The sequence below is a fragment of the Mustela nigripes genome, chromosome 6 (genome assembly GCF_022355385.1).
Source record: "Mustela nigripes isolate SB6536 chromosome 6, MUSNIG.SB6536, whole genome shotgun sequence".
In the NCBI taxonomy this organism is placed as follows: Eukaryota; Metazoa; Chordata; class Mammalia; order Carnivora; family Mustelidae; genus Mustela; species Mustela nigripes.
Window position 1 is genome coordinate 353,929 of NC_081562.1, and position 19,343 is coordinate 373,271.

Consider the following 19,343-nt stretch of genomic DNA (forward strand, 5'->3'; position numbering starts at 1 on the left):
GACAGACAGAGGTCACAAGTAGGCAGAGAGGCAGCAGAGAGAGAGGAGGAAGCAGGTTCCCCACTGAGCAGAGAGCCTGATGCAGGGCTCGATCCCAGGACCCTGAGATCATGACCTGAGCCGAAGGCAGAGACTTAAGGCACTGAGCCCCCTGGGCGCCCGGGTTTGTTTTTTCCATACAAGAGACACAGGCAGGGACGCCTGGGTGGCTCAGTTGGTTGGACGACTGCCTTCGGCTCAGGTCATGATCCCGGAGTCCCGGGATCGAGTCCCGTATCGGGCTCCCAGCTCCACGGGGAGTCTGCTTCTCCCTCTGACCTTCTCCTCGCTCATCTTCTCTCTCACTGTCTCTCTCTCAAATAAATAAATAAAATCTTTAAAAAAAAAAAAAAAGAGAGAGACACAGGCAGTGTCTCACTGGCAGCACCACACACAGATGCACTGAGGTGCCCAGGGCACACTCAAGCGCCAATCAAAGGCGCTACTGTGTGTTGCCCTGCACGAGGCTGGGGTTGCGTGTGCCAGCCCACCATCACACACCCCATACAGAACAAATCATGTTCAACAAATAGAACCAAAACTAAACCCAAATCCTATTACCCACTTACTCGTAACTTACTTATAATTTGAAACAATATAGTTTAATGCTCACTTATTTACCCTGAAATTATAAAACAGAACGTTCAGAAGAGTAAGACATCCAAGGGCTTCTGAGAGCCCACCCATTTACAGAATCAAGTGTACCATCTACTCATAAATCAAGCCCAAGAGACCTGTCTGTAAAAGCTGGCCCACTTCAACACTTACACGACACAGGGCTTTTCTAGGCCAGCAGATTTTCTTTTAATAGAGAAAACCAACAGAGGGCTGCCAACGGTTTAATCTGGCCAGACAACGAGGAGGGAGGGGAGAGAGAGAGGAGACATTAGGAGGAAAGGATGAACTGTATCATCCGTAATTACCTTAATTTCAAGAAACAATGACTTCTTAAATATTAAAAAAAAGGAAAACCATAGTCCCTGGATTAAGGATAACATTTCACTCTGAAAAAACAATAGTTTTAAGAAAAACTCACCTCACCACACTTATTTTGCTCATGCCGCCAATATAAAGGACTAATGCTAGAGAACATCTACTTACATTTCCACTAACACTTGAAATAAGACCATTAATTTAATTTAGACTCTACGCCCCACTGACTCCTATCAGTACACTTGGCTATGACCTTAAATTTAAAAATCTCTGCAACGATATTTATATCCCTGTCACTATCCACACATTAAAAATTTTTTGAAGGTTTGATTTATTTATTTGACACAAGGAGAGCACAATCAAGGGGAGTGGCAGGCACAGCGAGAGAGAAAATCAGGCTCCCCACAGAGCAGGGGGAGCCGATATGGGACTCGACCCCAAGACCCTGGGATCATGACCTGACCCAAAGGCAGTCACTCAACCAACTGAGCCACCCAGGTGCCCGCTATCCACACATTTTTAAGAAATACTTAAATGGAGACAACTTGGGGGCTCAGATGGTTGGGCGGCTGCCCTCGGCTCAGGTCATGATCCCAGGATCCTGGATCGACACGGCATCGGGCTCCCTGCTCAGCAGGGAGTCTGCTTCTCCCTCTGCCGCTGCTCCCCTTACTTGTGCTCTTTCTCTCTCTGACAAATAAGTAAAAACATTAAAATAAAAGAAGAAGAAGAAGAAGAAATACTTAAATGATCACAACAGTGGCATCCTTTGAAGGGTTTGTCAAGCACCTGGTGCAACCGGACTCTGAAACTCGCCTCCAGGTGACCGCACGTATCTGGCTTCTTGTATCCCAGCAACGTGCACTGCCCAGCACAGAGATGCTAGCGTCGCATCAGCAGGGCCTCGCCTACAGAGAAGGCTAGCATTTGACCCAAAGGCCCACCACTGACAGCACCCTTAGGAAAAGTAAGGGGCTCATGAACTGGCTTGAGACGCCTCTGGTACAGCAGAGTACCCGCACAGCACGGGGGTCCGCACACCCAGCAACACCCTGTCTGTCCGCAACACCAGCAAACTCGGACCAACATCATCCAGAGGCTCATCCAACAGTCAGATGAGAGGAACCTGTTTACTGAGCATGACTATCACATGGAAGACAGACTCTAAAGAGAAATGCTACCCACAACAGCACACAGTTCCATGAATGGAGCCCTTCAAAAAAGAACATTCTGTGGCAGAGACTGTTGCTAAGAGAAAACTAGAATCAGGAACGCACCCTGATACCTGCCCAGCTACAAACCGGCTGGGGTTTTGCTGGTGTAGTTTACGATCAAAGCCCTGGCTTTGCCATATGACCTGGGGCCAGTTACAACACCTCTCGGGCCTTGGTTTCCACCACAGCAAACCAGGGACAATGAGCATCCCAGAGCTGCTGACAGTTAAGCCCAGAACCGTGGCTGGCACATTGTGTCTTCATGGATCCTGACAGCAAAGGGAAGGAAACAGAGGAGGTCACCCGCCCTGCCACAGAGCACGGGCTCAGTGGTGGCCGGAGGGGCACACCTCCTCCAACCCCATCTTCAGCGGCGTCATATGGTCACTTAAGCCGGACATGATGACAGTATGTGCACCATGGAGATCAACAAATCCTTCAAACCACCGTGCTTTTTACTCTCCCAGAGAGTCAGTTATTAAACATTTACCAATGGGCCACCGGAATTCGATCTGACATGAAAAAAATGGCAATGTGAATCCAGAGAGAGCAGATTTTTGCCTAATCAGCCAACAAGTGCGCCCGTGTCTGTAATGGACACAGCGCACTGGAGGAAACACCCCAAAAGGGCGTCACTGTAAAACAGGACTGGGGTGGGATGAAAAGATCAATAAATATTGAAAATTAGAAGTGAAAGAAAAAATAACCACAAAAGTAAATTAAAATAACTGTAAAAGGGGTGCCTAGATGGCTTAGTTGAGGGTCTGCCTTTGGCTCAGGTCACAATCTAGGGGTTCTGGGACAGAGCCGCTCAGCAGGGAGCCTGCTTCTCCCCCCACCCCCGCGCACTCCCGAAGCCTGTGTGCTCGCACTCTCTCTGACAAATAAATAGAATCTTTAAAGATTTTTTTATTTATTTGACACAGAGAGAGAGGGAGAACAAAAGGAGGCAGGGGGGCAGGGGGGGGGGGGGGGGGGGCAGGCTCCCCGCTGAGCAGAGAGCCCGATGCAGGGCTCGATCCCAGGACCTTGAGACCATGACCTGAGCCGAAGGCAGAGGCTTAATACTCTGAGCCACCCACACAACCCAATAAATAGAATCTTTAAAAAAAAAAAAAAAAAAAACAGGGCGCCTGGGTGGCTCAGTGGGTTAAGCTGCTGCCTTCAGCTCAGGTCATGATCTCAGGGTCCTGGGATCGAGCCCCGCATCGAGCTCTCTGCTCAGTGGGGAGCCTGCTTTCTCCTCTCTCTCTCTCTCTCTGCCTGCCTCTCTGCCTACTGTGATCTCTCTGTCAAATAAATAAATAAAATCTTTAAAAAAAAAAAACTGTAAAAGAATAATTTATGTAGGTCTATGCAATGTGATGAAGTTCTTGAGCCTCCGTGAGGGATGAGGTTCGGAGCCGACGGCTAAAGAAAGAATTCTTAAGACGTCTTTGGTGCAAAAGGTGGTTTATTAGAGCACGAGGACAGGACCCGTGGGCAGACGGAGATGCTGCTGCACCGGGCATGTGAGGAGTGGCTGGTTAGATACACAGGAGTTGGGTAGGTGAGGACAAAGGGGTGTTCAGAAGGGCTATGGGAGTAAAGAAGACTGTCAGGATATGGAAGGCCTGGTTACCATCAAGCCAAGGCCACTTTCCCGCTAATGAGGCACTAACATAAAGACAATTGGGAGTCTCCTGGTGGAATGTTACACTCCTGCTATCAAGCATCCTTGTTAGTGAGATTTAGGTTTAGAAGAAATTTAACTTTACTTACTTTTCCTTGTCCCAATCAGCCTCCTTCAGTGTTTATGGAGGGGAGGGTGACATTAGGGCTTGAGGAACTGAGTTATGTGCCTTTGGAAACTGGGCTATTGATAAGGTAACTTCTTTGTTGTAAATCTCAAGGACATTTGTAAACCAAGGGAGACTCCTGCTTTTCAGGATTGTGATCTCTGCAAGTTAACTGTTTTTCTTTTAGGGCAGTCAGGGTGCCTAAAGAATGTGACACATATTACTGAGGGGACTGGGTGGAAGGGGGTGCAAGGTGCCAGCTTCTGCTTTGTCCTCAGCCAGCCTCCTGCTCCCTCATCATATGCACTCAAAGAAGTCATGGCCACCTAAGACTGTCAAGCACACTGTCCAGGGACGCCTGGGTGGCTCAGCGGGTTAAAGCCTCTGCCTTTGGCTCAGGTCATGATCTCAGGGTCCTGGGATCGAGCCCCACATCGGACACTCTGCTCCGCAGGGAGCCTGCTCCCGCCACCCCCAACACCAGCCTCTCTGCCTACTTACGATTTCTGTCAAATAAATAAATCTTTTTAAAAATTTTAAAAAATAAACAGCATGATTGTGTTATAATTTATTTCTAATAATTCCAAAATCTGAAGTCTTTGTTTCTACTGGTTTCCACTCTGGTGTCTAATTTCCTTGTGTGTCTAGTCAGTTTTGTCTGTGTACAAATCAACATCCATAAAAGTATCTGTAGGGGCTTTTTTGGTGTTTTAGGATGAAGGTAACTTCCTCCAGAGAGGTTTTAAGTTTGCCCCTGCAGGATGCCTAAAGGCATTCACCAAACCAGAAAACTTTAAATTTCTGCTTGATTTCCCTGGAGCACCAGGCAATGTGAACCGAGGTTAGAAATCCTCACAAAAGCCAACCCACAGCCACAGGTACCACCCCCGGCTTCTTTCCTGTGGTATTTAAGAGTAAAAAGACAACCAGGGGCAAGGATGGAGTGACTCAGAGGAGCTGCTCCTTCACTCCTGCCCTAAGGATGGAGCCTTTCCGGCCCCTTTTCCCATGCAGAGAATTTCCCTTGGGCTCTGCACCCTGAGAGGACAGTGGATCTTAACTCCCCTCTTCCTATCCTACAAGACCTCTAAAATCAAAGTCCCACTTTGACCCAATCAGCAAATGCTCTCAGGGCAAATGCAGATCCCGAGGTATTTACTCCTACTTCTGGTTTGTTCTTCTGGTTTCAGTCTAGAATTTCCTTGTTATATTGTCAGCTCTTTGTTTTTTTTTTTGTTTTTGAATCCAACTTTTAGTTGTTTTCCATAAGGTAGAGGGTAGGAGGTTAGAAGACAGTCCAAATAACCTAGCTCAACCTTTACTGAAAACATTTACTAATCACACTGCTGCAGTGTTCTGCCAAATAACCCTGACCAACAACTCTATACTGAAATTTATATTTTCTTATCACTTTGAGGAATGATTCCACTCTCTATCCATGCTAATGTGACATCTGTTGTAGGTAATCTACCCCTTACCTGTGACTTATAAGTTCTTCTCTCTGTTGCTAGACGATTTCAAAGTATGGACATAGGTTTCTTTTTTTATACCACCTGGGACATAGCGTGCTTCCTAAATTTGTGGATTTATGCTTCTTACTAGTTTCCAAAAAGGCAAAGCTATTACTATTTCGAATAATGCCTCTCCTCCAGGTTTCCTATTCTTCCATCCCGGAAACCACACACTTATGACCCAATTTTATTTCATCCTCCATTTCTCTCACCTCGTCTGCCACCCCCCATCTCTTGGTGCCGCAGGCTGGTCACTTCTTCAGACTCCTACTTCAGTTCACAAATTCTATCTTCAGCCACATTTTAATCTGTTTAACCCATCTATACAGAGTTTTTAATTTCAACATTGTTTCCACCTCTGAAAGTTCTACTTGGATCATTTTGCTACTTTGCTTTTCATTACTAATTTGTATCCTGCTTTGTATTACTTCAAACGCTCATACATTAGTGTACACACTACATCCAATTATCCAGTATCTGCAGGCCGTGGGGCATCTAATCATGCTAACTCTTCCTCTCAGGGGTGTGTATATTCTTTTTTTTTTTTTTTTTAAGATTTTATTTATTTATTTGACACAGAGAGACAGCAAGAGAGGGAACACAAGTAGGGGGAGTGGGAGAAAGTCCCCGCTGAGTGGGGAGCCAATGTGGGGCTTGAACCCAGGACCCTGAGATCATGACTTGAGCCAAAGGCAGATGCTTAACGACTGAGCCAACCAGGTGCCCCATGTGTTCTGACTAGAAGTTCAAGTCTGCTTAAATTTACTCTACAGAAATTCCAAGGCCAACGCTCAGTATGCCTTCCTCCGAAGATGATTTATTTTCTTTAGTAAGGAACAAGGGAGTGCTATCACAATTCCTCACTGTTTCTTTTCTTAAATTTTTTCTTTTTTGGCCTTTGGAGAGTTACCTTAGTTGGGTTTTCTTTGAGGGGGGTGGTGTTTTATTCTTTAAAGATTTATTATTTATTTATTTGAGAGAGAGAGCATACACATTCGTGCATGGGGGAAGGGAGAGAGAGAAAGAATCCGGAAGCAGACTCCCTGCTGAGTGTAGAGCCCGACTCGGGGCTCAATCCAAGGACCCCGAGATCATGACCTAAAGCTGAAATCAAGAGTTTGGCTGGCTTAACTGACCTGAGCCACGCAGGTGCCCAGGTTTTTGTTTTTGTTTTGTTAAGCAGGCTCCGTGCCCAGCGTGGAGCCCAACATGGGCTCAAACCCATAACCATGCGATTAAGACCTGTGCTGAGGTCAAGAGTCTGAATGAGGGGCACCTGAGTGGCTCCATCGGTGAAGTCCTAGGATCGGACCCTCCATCAGGTGCCCTCCTCAGTGGGGAGCCTGCTTCTCCCTCTCCCTTTGCCCCTGCCCCTCTGCTCCTGCTCTCTCACTTTCTAATAATAAAATCTTAAAAAAAAAAAAAAAGACTCCAACGAGCCATACAGGTGCCCTGAGCATGTTAGTTCTTAATGCACTGAAACGCTCACGAGAAATCACATTTACTGTCATCTGTGCAGCATGTGACTGAAGCGCACCGGTGAGCCTTCTGAGAGCATCTAACACTGCAGGAAGCCACACCCTTCCCGGACTTTCATCCTCCATGGGGAGTGGATGCTCTGGATGGCGACCATGACAGCATCTGTGCCCTGTTTCACGTGCTCCCCACAGGTGAGAAAGAGAAAGTGCCTCATTACATATGCAGGACTGGCCCTGTACTTCTGGGTTAGGGAGACCAAGTAACTTTTCCACAACAAAGTGTCTTAAAACCAGATACAGAAGAAGGGCGCCTGGGTGGCTCAGTGGGTTGAGCCGCTGCCTTCGGCTTAGGTCATGATCTCGGAGTCCTGGGATCGAGTCCCACATCGGGCTCTCTGCTCAGCGGAGAGCCTGCTTCCCTCTCTCTCTCTCTGCCTCTCCATCTACTTGTGATTTCTCTCTGTCAAATAAATAAATAAAATCTTAAAAAAAAAAAAAACCAGATACAGAAGGATCAAAAAACAGCCAAAAGACAATAAACCATTCATACAGCTTCTGAACGAAGCATTTTGCAGTCAACCATTCTGAACTTCTTCAGTGTATTTGCATAAATTACAACAAAAAAGAATTACAAAGGAAAATTATCTTACCTTCTATGGAAAGTTCTTGCTTAATTTTATATTCAAACAAAATATAAAAACATTTGGGATTTTTTTCTCAGATTGTATGTGACTTTAAGAGAGATTTTTTCATTCAGGACATTTATAATCTCTTCACCTGAAAAAGAAGAAAAAATTTATTTTAAGTTCTGCCTGTGAAAGCTAACCAAAATAGTAGAGAAAAGGCAAAAAAAATCAGTATCTTAACTTGGTACTCAAAGTCTCAGACTATTTTATGATTAAGGAATAAACATCCCCTTGCCTTTGCTCATGCCGGAGACAGCAGCACTGATGATGCACACCCGTGCCGTATCTGGGTAACCAGCTCAATGGCTGGAATGTCACATGAGAAAGGTCCCCATGAAGCTGTCCAGTTCTGTAACTATATGCCATCACCACTGGGACATGCATGTCTCTGGGCACACCAAGACAACGACTGGAGAACTCACTGATAAGTCATCGCAACTTCTAGAAAAGCGTTAGAACCTGGGACTTCTCATTTTCTATGTGCACAAAAGCCATGATTTTACCTTTTGAAAATTACACTTTAGCAAAAGAGACAGGGGACTGCTCTGGAGTACAAGAGACTTAAGAAACATAATCACCAAATGTAACATATAGACCTTGAGTCCAGTCAAAACAAATCAAATGTAATCACTTCCCATCAAGTGTATTTTCTGTTCTTATCAGTTTAACATCTAACACAAGTCCACTTTCGAGGATAACAGGTTACATGTCACACAGATTTTCGGAACTGGAGGATGGGACAGCGGCTGGCTCCATCCATCCTGCGTGACAACCTAGCGCTGCAGCACCAGGAACCGCGCTCCTACCTTGGGGGAATTAAAAAAAAAAAAAAAAAAAAAAAAGGACAAATCAAATGTAAAAAGGTTATATTTGAAGCTATTGGAGAAATCTGGATATGGACTACCATTAGATCATACTGGGAATTACTATGAATTCTTAGTTGTGATATGATATGGTGGTTATGTTTTTAAAAATAAAAACCATTCTTATCTGTTAGAAAAAGTGAGTATTCATGGGTAAAATGGTATTATTTCTGGGATTCACTTCTAAAATACTTCACCAAAAAACAAGAACCAGATTTTTAAAGTGTTAAGAGGGCAAGGGACAAGACGGGGAAGAAGCTGGGTGGTGAGTATGAGTGTTCCACTATAATGTTTTCTGTATATTTGTATATTTTTAAATTTCATATAAAAACCAAACAAGGGGCACCTGGGTGGCTCAGTGGATTAAAGGTTCTGCCTTTGGCTCAGGTCATGATCCCAGGGTCCTGGGAACGAGCCCCGAATTGGGCTCTTTGCTCAGCAGGGAGCCTGTTTCCCTTCCTCTGCCTCTCTGCCTACTTGTGATCTCTGTCAAATAAATAAAGAAAATCTTTAAAAAAAAAAAAAAGATAAATAAATAAAAATAAAAACCAAACAAAAAAAGACAATCAAAGTTGTGCTAGTGAGCCAGAAATAAGTCAGTGTTACTGTTGGGTCCCCCATGTTGGGTCCCCCAACAGTGGGTCCATGGTCAAAGGAGCAAAGGTCAAGCAAAACTTTATTTCGCACCAAGCATCAAGAATCAAACCGACCGTCAAAAAGACCAGTTGGGAGCACCCCTTACAGAGAAGGTGACGACCTCCCGGCCTCACAGACTAACTTTTATAGAGCAAAGACCATGTGGTTGGGCCTGGCCACACACAGGTGGCCAATGAGATTGTAACACACAGAGAATGCTGCACAGTCATGCTAGGTCACACACGGGTGGCCAACTGAATTACAATTCACCCCATAGTAGCTATCTGCACTAGCCTATCACCTTAGTCAGAATTGGAGCCCAAAATGCGGGGCCCACACTCCTTGGTAGCTAGAGAGACAGCATGCACGATTGGATGTCTCCACCTGGCCAGACTCTTCCCTGCATCCGGGCTGTTATCTCCACCTGACCTGACCCACCCTTGTATTTGGGCTTTGTTACCTGGGACTGGTTTCTCCGACTTGCTTTTAAGTAAGTTGGGGGGAGTGTCAGTTTAAGTTTTACTGCACCAACAACAAAATGGCTGTTGAACCATGGTGGGGCCTCTCTGGCTAAATAGGCCCTTACATTACCATCTTCTGAAATAGGTCAACTCTTCTTAAAACTAACACTTCATAATTAAAATTATTAAGTTGAAAAGTTCAATACTGGCTTTTCAGCACTTCATACCGTTTTCTTTTTTTTTTTTAAAGACTTTATTTACTTGACAGAGACACAGCAAGAGAAGAAACACAAGCAGGGGGAGCAGGAGAGGGAGAAGCAGGCTTCCAGTGGAGCAGGGAGCTCAATGCGGGGCTCGATTTCAGGACCCCAGGATCATGACCTGAGCCGAAGGCAGACGGTTAAGGACTGAGCCACCCAGGAGCCCCCATACACAGTTTTCAAAATAATGAAGTATTTCTAAAAGAGTGACTTTAGGCCTGTTTATTCTGATTTTAAACTAATGTTCATTTGTTTGTATTTATGTTCAACTGGGGGAAAGGGGATTTCTAATTTGCTATTGTTTATTTATTTTTTTTTTTTTACTTATGTAAAATATGTACAGGTATCCAAAGTCAAAAGTACTTAAGAGGTGTCCAGACCAACAGAACCATTCAATGGAGAGCAGTGCGGTTGAGAGCGGAACCAAGACACCACGTGTCCCGCAGGCTGGGAGGTGTTGGGCGCTCCAACCTCTGCAACTCGGCACAGCAGCGGAACCAAGACCCTCCCAGAGCACCTGAGGCACACAGCAAAGACCCAGGTATTAACAACCAGAGCAAGGCTTCACCAGACAGATCTCCTCAAAGGGCAAAACCAAGACTGACAGGACCAAAATGATCTTCCAATCATCTGCCAGGACAAAACTCGAGATCATAATCCAGATACCAATATATAAAAAAAAGTTGTGAGACATACAATGCAGCAGAAAATTTAACTATGATTTTTTTTTTAAGATTTTATTTATTTATTTGACAGAGATCACAAGCAGGCAGAGAGAGAGGAGGAAGCAGGCTCCCCGCTGAGCAGAGAGCCCGATGCGGGGCTCGATCCCAGGACCCTGAGATCAGGACCTGAGCCAAAGGCAGCGGCCCAACCCCTGAGCCACCCAGGTGCCCCTGATTTTTTTTTCTTAATTAAAAAGCCGCTGTGGGTTTGTGGGGCCGCCTGGGTAGGTCCGTTAGTTAAGCATCTGACTGGCTCAGGTCATGATCTCAGGAGCCCCCCATCGGGCTCCTTGCTCAGTGGGAGTCTGCTTCTGCCTCTCCCTCTAGTTGCTGCTCTCCCCTCTTCTGCTAGTGCTCGCTCTCTTTCTCCCTCGTTCCCTATCAAATAAATAAATAAAACCTTAAAAAAAAAAAAAAAAAGGAAAAAGAAAAAGGCAGCCGGTGGGGAGGGGGCACCTGTGTCTGTTGAGCATCTAACTCCTGATCTTGACTCCGGTCATGATCTCCGTGGGATCGAGCCCTGCACGGGGCTGCATGCTCCGCAAGGAGTCTGCTTGGCCCTCTGTGTCTCTGCCCCACCCCCGTTCAGGCTCTCCTTCTCTCTTTCTCTCTTAAAAAAAAAAAAGCCGCCGGGGCACCTGGCTGGCTGGTGGAGTGTGCTACTCTGATCTCAGGCTGTGGGTTTGAGCCCATGCCAGGTGTAGAGAGTACTGAAAAAATCTCAGGGGTGGCGCAGTCAGTTAAGAGGCTGACTTGTGGCTTTGGGTAAGGTCATGATCTCGTGGCAGTGAGATCCAGCCCTGTGCCCGGTTCTGCATTCAGTGCACAGTCTGCTGTGGACTCTCTCCCTCCAGCTCGCACGCTCTCTGTCTCTTTCAAATAAGTGAATAAAATCTTTGAAAAATAGGGCGCCTGGGTGGCTCAGTGGGTTGGGCCGCTGCCTTTGGCTCAGGTCATGATCTCAGGGTTCTGGGATCGAGTCCCGCATCGGGCTCTCTGCTTAGCAGGGAGCCTGCTTCCTGCTTCCCCCCCCCTCTCTCTGCCTGCCTCTTCGACTACTTGTGATTTCTCCCTGTCAAATAAATAAAATCTTTAAAAAAAAAAATCTTTGAAAAATAAAATCTTTAGAAAATATATTTTTTTTAAGCAGCTATTAGAAACAGACAACAGGATGTCTCAAATGGTAGAATTAGCAGAAACAGACCTTAAGCAGCTACAATAAATATGTTCAAAGACTCAGAGGAAAAGACAGTGATAATGAGTGAAAAAAATGGAGTCGCAGACACAGAGATGGGAAAAATGGACACTACGTAGAACGACAAATGACTCTTCCAGAATGGAGAGTGAAACACCGGACGTAAAAACGTACACAGGAGAGACAGCAGGAAACTGGGAGACTGAAGACCATGTCAGTGACCCTAAGACAGAAACTACCCGATCCGACTGAAGGGGGGAAAACGTTTGCTTTGTTTTGTTTTGTTTTTTTGGGGGGGGGGGGAAGAGAGGAAAAGAGAGAGGGAGAGGCAGAGGGAGAGGGAGAGGCTTAAGCAGGCTCTCCACCCAAAGAAAAGGTCTTTTAAAACGGAACAGAGCTGGGGTGCCTGGGTGGCTCAGGGGGTTAAGCATCAAGTCTGGACTCTACTTAGGCCACAATCTCGAGTCCGGAGACTCAGACGGCGTCCGCTGGGGATTTTCTCTCCACCCTCCCCTCCCCCACTCAAGCTTCTGCTCTCTCTCTCCCATTTAAAAAAAAAAATTAACAGAGCCAAGAAAGGAAGGAAGGAAGAAGGGAAGACCAGAGCATCGGGGACCCGTGAGACCTTGTCACTGGCGGCGCCCACCACATCTGTAACTGAAATCACCGAGCAGTGTGAGAGAACGGAGCGTAAGAACACAGGAAGAAACCAAAACCAAATTTTGTAAAAAAAACTCTAAGAAAAAAACTTACAAAAGTCTCACCCCATTCCTTCATCCTGCTTCCCTCCTTCCAATCTAGCTATTTTTATTATTTTTCTGATTTATTGCTTCGCTGCAAATACATACTTTTTTTCATATTCTTTCTAATATTTCTTGCACAAAACTACTATTCTGTATCTTGGTTTGTTTTCGAGGTTTGGGTTTTTTTTTTTTTTTTTTTTTTTTCATAAAACAATTCCTGGGGTACCTGGGTGGTTCAGCAGACTCTTGATTTCAGCCTAAGTCATGAGCTCAGGGTCCTGGGATTAAGCCCCACGTTGGGCTCTGCCCTCAGGAGGAAGTCTGCTGGAGATTCTCTCTCCCTCCCCCTCTGCTCCCAAGCCACCCCCCCAATAAGTCTGAAAGAAAGAAAGAAAGAAAGGCCTCTTCCTTGCTCCTTTTCTATTTTTTAAAGATTTTATTTATTTGAGGGAAAGAAGGAGGGAGGCAGAGGAGACAGAATCTCAAGCAGACTCCATGCTGAGCCAGAGCATGATGCAGGGCTCGATCCCACACGCCCGCCATCATGACCTGAACGGAAATCAAGAGCCGACACTCACCTGACTGAGCCAACCGGTGCCTCACCTTTCTCCTTCCTTTAAGTGAACGTTTTTACTCATTTTAAATATAGTATAAAGGAAAGCACACAAGTCAAAAATGAAGAGCTCCCTAAACTTTCACAAAATAAACCCATTTGGGGACCCAGGTGGCTCAGTCAGTTAGGTGTCTGCCTTTGGCTCAGGTCATGATCCCAGGATCCTGGGACCAAGTCCCACATCAAGTTCCCCACACAGCAGGGAGTCTCCCTCTCCCCTCCCCGCTGCTTGGGATCTCCCAATCTCTTTCTCGCAAATAAACAAATAAGATCTTTTAAAAATAATAATAATAGGGGCGCCTGGGTGGCTCAATAGGTTAAAGCCTCTGCCTTTGGCTCAGGTCAGATCTCAGGGTCCTGGGACAGAGCCCTGCATTAGGCTCTCCACTTGGTGGGGAGTCTGCTTCCTCTTCTCTCTCTGCCTGCTCTGCCTACTTATCTGTCAAATAAATAAATAAATAAATAAATAATAAACCCATTCATGCAGCCACACCATCCAGTTTAAGAAACTGGATTACCAGCACCCAGAAGTACCCCTCATGTCCCCAAAGGTGCCAACCACTGTCCTGACCTGAATCATATCACCCTAGATTCATGCCCCTTGTGATAAATGCACACCACTCCTTCGTGCTGACTTACCCCTAGCGAGAGACATGTTGTTTGCAGTGTTTGGGTTTTTTTTAAGATTTTATTTATTTGACAGACAGAGATCACAAGCAGGCAGAGAGAGAGAGAGAGAGGAGGAAGCAGACTCCCTGCCAAGCAGAGAGCCCGATGCGGGGCTCGATCCCAGGACCCTGAGATCATGACCTGAGCCGAAAGTAGAGGCTTAACCCACTGAGCCATCCACACGCCCCTGCAGTGTTTTGCTATAACAAATAATTCTGCAATGAGCAGTCTTTTGCAAAATCATTTCCTATTTCGGCCAACATATCTTTAAGACAGATCCCTAGATGTGGGATTGCTGGGCCAAAGGGCAAATCCACATACAACCCTGCAAGATACAAACCCCCTCCAGAGGCACCGTACCATTCTGCGTTTCTACTGGCAAGAGGGCAGTTTCAACACAGCTTTGCCTAAGAACATACAGTTAAAATTCTGGATTTCTGCCAATATGTAAAATGATCAACTGTCCCAGTCTGCTAAGAACTGAGAGATTCCCCACAACAGAGGACTCTCAGTGCCGGACCCAGCGACGTCCGGGGCAAACCAGGACAGCTGGCCACTCTACCAGTATGGTGGTAAGTAGTGTCTCCGTAGAGCTTCGATTAGTGTTTTTATTACAAGGAACAGTCAGCATCTGTTCCGTTACATAAGGTCCGTTTTCATTCATTTTCCATAATCTATTCCCACCCTTTCCCCGTTTTTCTCTATCAGGTTCTTTTCTTTTCTTTCCTTTTTTTTTTTTTTAAAGATTTTTTATTTAGTTATTTGACAGACACAGCAAGAGAGGGAACACAAGCAGGGGGAGAGGGAGAGAGAAGCAGGGTTCCAACAGAGCAGGGAGCCCGATGTGGGACTCGATTCCAGGACTCTGGGATCATGACCTGAGCCGAATGCAGACTCTTAATGACTGAGCCACCCAAGCGCCCCTATCAGGTTATTTTCTTGTTCTTCTCAGTTTCTATGACTTCTTTTATTAGTAGTAGTAGTAGTAGTAGTAGTAGTAACTGCTACACCCAATGTGGGGCTCAAATTCACAATCCTGAGATCAAGAGTAGCAGTCTCCTCTGGCTGAGATAGCCAGGAGCCCGTCTATGAATTCTTTTTTTTTTTTTTTTTAAGTTTTTATTTAAATTCTAGTTAGTTAGCGTATGTGTGCTAGCGTCAGGTACACAGTTCTTTCAACTATTAGAGATAAAAGCTCTTGGGGCCCCTGGGTGGCTCAATGGGTTGGGCCTCTGCCTTCGGCTCAGGTCATGGTCTCGGGGTCCTGGGATCGAGCCCCACATCGGGCTCTCTGCTTGGCGGGGAGCCTGCTTCTCCCTCTCTATCTGTCTGCCTCTCTGCCTACTTGTGATCTCTCTCTCTGTGTCAAATAAATAAATAAATAAAAATCTTTCAAAAAAAAAAAAAAAGCTCTTTGTTATGACAGAAATTCAACATTTTTTTTTAATGTCATTTGTCTTTTGACTTTGCTTATGGTGATTTTTGCACTGCAGTTATGAATGAATCAATCTGATCAGTCTTCTTTCACTGTTCTAGGTTCTAAGTCATAGAAAAGCTTCCTCACTCCTAAGTTAGAAAGAAACGCGCCTGGTCTGCTTTCAGCACTCATACAGTTTAATTTCTCACCCTGTAATCCCTGTCTTAAAGATATGTTGGCCGAAATAGGAAATGATTTTGCAAAAGACTGCTCATTGCAGAATTATTTGTTATAGCAAATCCCTGAAGTAATTATTTCATTATTTGTTCCGACTACACAGGAGTTAAAGAGAATAAGATAAAATGCCCTAAGGTCCACGATAAACAGGACGACAATCTATGTAAGAAACCTGTCTCCAGGAAAAGCATAAGTGAGCACATGCCACCACTCTGTACTGCCAGATTTTGGTTTTGTTTTCTTTAAACATTTTCTATTCAGTTTAATATACTGTCTGCTGGGAAATAATAAGCCAAAGAGAAGCAGTTCTCCCCTTTTCCAGCAGCTACTGGAGGAAGTCTTGTGAAGAAATGGAGGCAGAATGAAAACAATGTTTTAACACCTAAGCAGACATCACACACTAAGAATCAATCTATCATATCGGAGAACTAAACCAAAATCTGAAGGAAGAAACTGCTATCTGGGACAGACATCCCTAGAGTTTAATGACAAAAGGATAGTCAACACCGCCCAGGTCAAAGTGTCTTTTCACATCTTGAAAAAGAAAAGTTCCGAAATGAAATGTATATAAAATGGGAAGAGAATGTTCTCAAATTCAGGTCTCCTGTGGATAGTACATTAAAATCCATCAGATCACACCTGTTCAGTTTTCCTACCTAAAAAAAGTTGTACCTAAACCTAATCACCTTGTCAATCTCTTCACTAGAAATGTGAGAGAAAGGAACAAGTTAAATAATATAAAAAGAGCAACTAGTGAAATCCAGAATGTGGGAGCTTACGGGACAAATAACCAAATTTCTCCAACCAACCAACAACACAGGAAGGGCAGTCAGCCCTAGGAACAAAGGATTTAAGAGACATTCAATAAAGTGAGACACTTTAACTTCGATTCAAACCAAGCAACTACAGAAGGTACGTTTTTAGGCTGAGCATAGATCAGAGATCAGCAGGCATGTAAAAGGGCATGATTTCACAATTTCTACAATTTGCTTTTAAATATACCAGGGGGAAAAAAAGAAAAAAAGATTAGGAGGAGTACAGAGAGGCAAAACAAGATTGACAAAATGTCACAACTAGTGAAACTATAGGAGTCAAGGGCAGGGCTGCCCCAGGATGGGCCACTTTCTTTTTTTTTTTTAAGATTTTATTTATTTATTTGACAGAGATCACAAGCAGGCAGAGAGGCAGGCAGAGAGAGAGGGGGAAACAGGCTCCCTGCTGAGCAGAGAGCCCAATGCGGGACTCGATCCCAGGACCCTGAGATCATGACCTGAGCCGAAGGCAGCAGCTTAACCCACTGAGCCACCCAGGCGCCCAGGATGGGCCACTTTATCATAAAGATTATTCTGAGTTAAAAAGCTATCAAAACCCAGCAAATCCAGGAAAAGCTGTTTACCTCCCCCTCAACTGCCTGCAAAGAATTTAGGGAGTGCCTCCAAGAAGAACCCGATCACCATGGCTAACTACATCATACTGCGAAGGAGGTAAGGCAGGTGGGGAGAAGCCTAGCAAGGCGTGTCTGACCCAAATCCTCTCCGCAGCCCTGAGCGGCAGCAAACATTTGTTTACCAAACCTTTGCTCTTTTTCCCCTTCCTGTGACCTGCGTTCCTTCCGAGTCCCAGACCCCCCACCCCTCACCTTAGTTCAGAATGAGAATATATACTATTTTGCCTGTCTTTGGAATTTCCATATCTGTTTGGATTCCCCATCCATACAAAATTAAATTACATTTTCTCCTGTTAATCTGTCTCAGTCCGGCTGGACATTGATTGGGACAGAACATTCTTGCTTCCAGACGAAGCTGAGGAATGGGCACCTAGAGATCTGTTGCACGATCATCTTTACCTGTGCCTATGGGTAAGTGTGTAATTACCCATCAGAAAACTCACACCTAGGGGTGCCTGGGTGGCTCAGTGGGTTAAGCCGCTGCCTTCGGCTCAGGTCATGATCTCGGGGTCCTGGGATCAAGCCCCACAACAGGCTCTCTGCTCGGCAGGGAGCCTGCTTCCTCCTCTCTCTCTGCCTGCCTCTCTGCCTGCTTGTGATTTCTGTCTGTCAAATAAATAAATAAAATCTTTAAAAAAAAATAAAATAAAATAAAAAAGAAAAAAAAGAAAAGAAAAGAAAACTCACACCTAGAGTCTTGGTCTCATTCGAAGCATCTCAGGGGACCTTAAAAGGAGAACACCAAATCGAAGAGAAGACAACTACTGCCCCGGCTACAGAGACCAGTCTCTGTCAAATGTCCAAAGGCAGGACTTCCCCCGGATGTGGGAGGCCAGGTTTCTCCTGCTTAAGATGGAGAATGTCCAACCAGTCCCTGGAAACAGGGGTGTTTTGAAGGCTGTCTGGGACAAGTCGCCCAGACTGCATGGGGTTCCTTGGTGAATCAATCCTAGGGAGGATTTTCGTAGACCATCCCCAGGAAATAATGAGACAGTAGAAGTGTCAGACAGCAGAGGAACGGGAGAGATGCGACTTCATGACAACAGGTAGTCAGGCTGTCTAATATTAAACTGACAGGAACACACAGTACAGTTGACCTTAGCCAAAAGGCCAAGAAGCAATCAGGTTGTCGAGCAGCAGATGACTCAGCGAGCCTGGCTTGGCCGCCTAATGGAACCCCCACAACAGTGCAAAGGCTAACAGCTGAGCTTCAGAGTCTGACCTTCTAAGAATGACATCCTCTTCTCCCTGAGCCAGGTAGAGGGCCGCGGGCATCTATCCTCAGTCACATCCCCAGCCTTAAAAAGGAAGGAGCAGCGGACACCTGCCAGGACCTGGGGGAGCCCCAAGGACACGGTGCTGAGTGAGACCAGCCAGACACAGGACAAATCCTGTCTGGGCCCACTTCTAGGAGGCACCGCAGTGGTCAGACCCAGGGACAGAGTGGGGCCCCGAGGAGGGGGGCTGTGGGGGAGAGTGTGTGATAGGGACAGTTTCAGTTTGGGGAGACAGAAAAGTTTTGGATACAGGCAGGGGTGACGAGAGCACAGCCAGGTGAATGTGCTTAGTGCCTCTGAAGTGCACACCTAAAAATTATTAAAATAGTAAGTTTTGGGGCACCTGAGGGTCTCAGTGGGTTAAGCCGCTGCCTTCAGCTCAGGTCATGATCTCAGGGTCCTGGGATCGAGTCCCGCATCGGGCTCTCTGCTCAGCGGGGAACCTGTTTCCCCTCTCTCTCTGCCTGCTTGTGATCTCTCTCTGTCAAATAAATAAATAAAATCTTTAATTAAAAAAATAAATAAAAATAAAATAAATAAAATCTTCAAAAAAAAAAAAAAGAAAGGAGGGAAGGAAGGAAGGAAGCCAGCTCTACTCAGGTATCTACTCAGATAATATCCTGAACCTTACACTTCTGGACCAAGAGCCGTCTTCCGGCGGCAACAGGGAAGGCCCAGTCTCCAGATTTCCAGTTCTTCAGCCATGTCCCAGCGCAAGGGCTGTGGCGCAGAGGGCCGCAGGGTGGGAAGGTACTAAGGGGAAGGAAGCAGCTGGCCAGAGACCACAGCAGGTGGAGCAAAGCCTGCAGCAGGAGCACGAGGCCAGCCCTGGGGGCAGGAGTAGATCCATGGCAGCCACCTACACCCCTGCAGGAACACAGGGCCAGGGGACACGTCTGCCAGTATCTAAAAGAAAGGCAAGAAACCCAAATGTTCTTAAATCTCCAAATCTTCAAATGTTAACTAATTTAAATTTAAATTTAAATTTAAATTTTTTTTATTTTTATTTTTTAAAATATTTTATTTATTGGGGTGCCTGGGTGGCTCAGTGGGTTAGGCCGCTGCCTTTGGCTCGGGTCATGATCTCAGGGTCCTGGGATCGAGCCCCACATCGGGCTCTCTGCTCCGCAGGAAGCCTGCTTCCCTCTCTCTCTCTCTCTG

At 45.7% G+C, this 19,343-nt stretch overlaps 1 protein-coding gene and 2 pseudogenes across 1 annotated transcript in view; 1 reads left to right on the plus strand and 2 right to left on the minus strand.

Moving 5' to 3' along the window:
• Positions 1-19,343, minus strand: part of PPP6R2 (protein phosphatase 6 regulatory subunit 2) — an 87,707-nt gene that overhangs the window by 53,537 nt on the left and 14,827 nt on the right. Inside the window, exon 2 of the mRNA XM_059401682.1 lies at positions 7,604-7,730. The gene's annotated coding sequence lies outside the window, so the exon portion shown is untranslated. The remainder of the gene's footprint in view (positions 1-7,603; positions 7,731-19,343) is intronic.
• On the plus strand, positions 8,266-8,446 carry LOC132021071 (U2 spliceosomal RNA; annotated as a pseudogene).
• LOC132020931 (U2 spliceosomal RNA) lies at positions 17,927-18,027 on the minus strand (annotated as a pseudogene).